General features: G+C 44.8%; 1 protein-coding gene across 2 annotated transcripts in view; it reads right to left on the bottom strand.

Moving 5' to 3' along the window:
- The window catches only part of tcaim (T cell activation inhibitor, mitochondrial), a 55,242-nt gene that overhangs the window by 34,829 nt on the left and 17,038 nt on the right, over positions 1 to 3,375 (bottom strand). The window lies entirely within an intron of this gene.

Below are 3,375 nucleotides of genomic sequence, written 5' to 3'. Positions count from 1 at the left end.
CTTGTGTAGGTCCACAATCTTGTCCCTGACATCCTTGGAAAGCTCTTTGGTCTTGGCCATGGTGAAGAGTTTGGAATCTGGATTGATTGATTGCTTCTGTGGACAGGTCTCTTTTATACAGGTAACGAGCTGAGAGGGCTCCCAATGTCAGCTCGTTACCTGTATAAAATACACCTGGGAGCCAGAGATCTTGCTGACTGATAGGGGATCAAATACTTATTTCATTCATGAAAATGCAAATTAATTTATAACTTTTTTTGTAATGCATTTTTCTGGATTTTTTTTTTTTTTGTTATTGTTGTGTCTCTCACTGTTCACATAAACCTACCATTGAAATTGTAGACTGATCATTTCTTTGTTAGTGGGCAAACTTACAAAACCAGCTGGGGTTCAAATAATTTTTTCCCTGACTGTATATGCTAGCTAGCAGTTGGCTGTAGTCTGTGTAGTGTGTTCAAGTGTTCAACCTGACTGGCCAAAGCCAACATGGGGCAACACAGAGTTTGGCCTTCGTCGCTGCTAGTTCATTCATATCAGCTGGTGTGTCTCTGCTCATAGGCTAAGTTACTTTGTACTTACCTGCTACTTTAGCTAACATTAGCCTTTTGGAAAGCACACCATTAGCTAATCAAAGCAACTATTAAATAAGGACAACATAACCTCAGTTGGTTTACTAATCAAATATAACATACAACCTCTCTGTATAAGTTGATGTAAGTTAGAAAGTAAATTTAGTGCTTCAGTGTATTTGCTTTGTAGCTAACTTCTAGTATTTAATGTTATTTAAAGGTATAGTCAGCGACTCTAGAAAAGTAATATTTACATACTACAGCTATTACAACACCACAGACTTGTCATGGCATTTTTCACCCAGTCTCTTGAAGATTTGCCACAAATAACTGTCAATGATGTTAGTCAAGATTCTTCAAACATCATGTCATACCTTCACAAGTAAAAAAGGAGAAGGGCTTCAAATGTTATGTTTCAAGCTACATCCATAATTAATAAGGTAAGATTTGGATCTGTAATGTTAACCTATAGCAAGCTTGTGTACTAGCTATAGCTAATGTTGATATTTGTCACTGAACTATTGTCACACATTTCCTAAAGTCATTGTCAGTCTCATTTTCAGAGAGGTGACCATTAGGGCTGTAATGTACAACTCTATGAGGAAAAGCCAAAAGCCTCACAGCTTGAGTGTAAGGGAAAGTTACCCTGTAGGCTCACTGCAGGCTGGCTCAAGAGTAACTAATGTTAGCAACGTGGACTGACCTGAGCATTCATGAGCATTTTGTGAATCATCAAATACCATGCACAAGTTACAGCTAAATGATTAGTCATTTTCAAATCAATATTGCTATTTAAGCATACAATTTAAGATGCCATGATAATATATTTTAAAACTCTACAGATTATAAACAATCAGAAAGGTGCCCCTGCAGGCTGCAGGTGAAAACTGGGGAGAGTGAGTGAGAGTGGATGAAGAAAGACAGCCCACTGTGTTCTGTGTGGCCTCACCCGTGTCCCTCTCCACTGTCCATTCGGTCCCACAGCTCCATCCACCCACTTACTGTTTATTTGTCAGTATCTTTAACAGCATTAAACACTGAGGCAGCCGGAGTGCACTGTTGTTGACTTGCTATACACAAATAACGATGTTACGTACAGTAACCCATGCTTCTATGAGTATAGGCGTAGCCCTCTAAGAGCTGTCGCTATTGGGTTCACCACTCGTGCTTGTGCAGTCCTGAAGAGATTCTTTCGCGCCCTGTGCCCTGCACTGGGCTGCCCCCAAAACAGGTCTGCTGCGATGGCATAAATGCCACTGTGACCTGCGATCGGCTCCCTACACTTTTTCTTCAGCTGGTGGGGGCGGAGACAGCAGGGCTGCCAGCTTAGAGGGCTACACCTATACTCATAGAAGCCTTGGTTACTGTACTTAACCATCGCCCTGTTTCGCATAGGCTTTGTACTCTAAGAGCTGTCACTATTGGGTCCACTGGAGTTGGCCCTCCTGTGTTGAGCCATGCGTTTGTGAAGCGGCTGCTTAGTTTCACCAATGTACAAGTCATTGCACTCCTGACTGCACTTAATTGCATACACCACATCACTCTGTTTGTGTCTGGGTGTTTTGTCCTTCGGGTGGACCAGTCTCTGCCGCAGGGTGTTCCCTGGTTTACAGTTAACTGGGATGAAGGTCACAGCTGCTCTGACCAGTGCCAAGCTCCCACCCCCAAACCTAACCCTTGAGGAAAGGAGGGCCTTAGCTACACTAGAGAAGGATGAAAAAGTCACAATCCTTCCAGCGGACAAAGGCATGTGCACAGTAGTCCTAAACTCAGCTGACTATCAGACCAGAGTTTCCGACCTCCTCAGTGACACCACCACCTATGAGGCATTAAAAGGGACCCCACCAGTGGCTACAAGAGGAAAGTTATAGACTGTTTACAGAAGCTGGAAAAGGAGGGGGTTATCGACCGGCGACTATACTACAGACTATACCCTGGGGAGGCCATCCCTTGCATCTATGGCCTACCAAAAATACACAAGGAAGGAGCCCCTCTCAGACCCATTGTCAGCAGCATCAACTCCGTAACTTACAACTTAGCCAAGCATGTGGCCACCATCCTGGCGCCTTTGGTGGGAGACACACAGCACCATATAATAAACTCCCAGGACTTCGCAAGGAAAGTCCAACAACTGCAGCTGGAGCAGGACGAGACCATGGTCTCATATGATGTCACATCCTTATTCACTTGCATCCCCACCACAGAGGCTGTCAGGGCAGTGAGGAAGAGACTGCTGAAGGATGACACGTTAAACAACAGGACTAGCCTCACCCCAGACCATGTTTGCACTCTGCTGGAACTCTGTTTAAACACTACTTACTTCCAGTTTAGGGGGCACTTCTATAGGCAACAACACGGCTGTGCTATGGGCTCCCCAGTGTCTCCTATAGTTGCCATGTACATGGAAGAACTTGAGAAGAAAGCCCTGGTTTCCTTCGCTGGTACCGCTCCCAGCCATTGGTTTCGCTACGTGGATGACACATGGGTTAAAATCAGGACCCAGGAGGTAGAGGCTTTCACCAAGCATATCAACTCGGTGGATGACAACATCAATTTCACTCGTGAGGACGCCAGGGATGACTACCTGGCCTTTCTGGATTGTGCAGTCCACTTGGGAGGGGACAGAAGCCTGAAAGTAGAAATATATCGGAAACCTACACACACAGACCAATACCTGCTTTTTGACTCACACCACCCACTTCAACACAAACTGGGAGTCATCAGAACTTTGAATCACAGGGCAGAGGAAGTGCCCACAACGGTAGAAGGGGCCAAGAAAGAAAAATTACACATCCAGAACTCCCTT

This window comes from Monopterus albus, unplaced genomic scaffold, assembly GCF_001952655.1.
Source record: "Monopterus albus unplaced genomic scaffold, M_albus_1.0 scaffold278.1, whole genome shotgun sequence".
NCBI classification, from domain to species: domain Eukaryota; kingdom Metazoa; phylum Chordata; class Actinopteri; order Synbranchiformes; family Synbranchidae; genus Monopterus; species Monopterus albus.
Note: the sequence above shows the minus strand (reverse complement) of the source record. Positions and strands in the feature narration are given on the sequence as shown.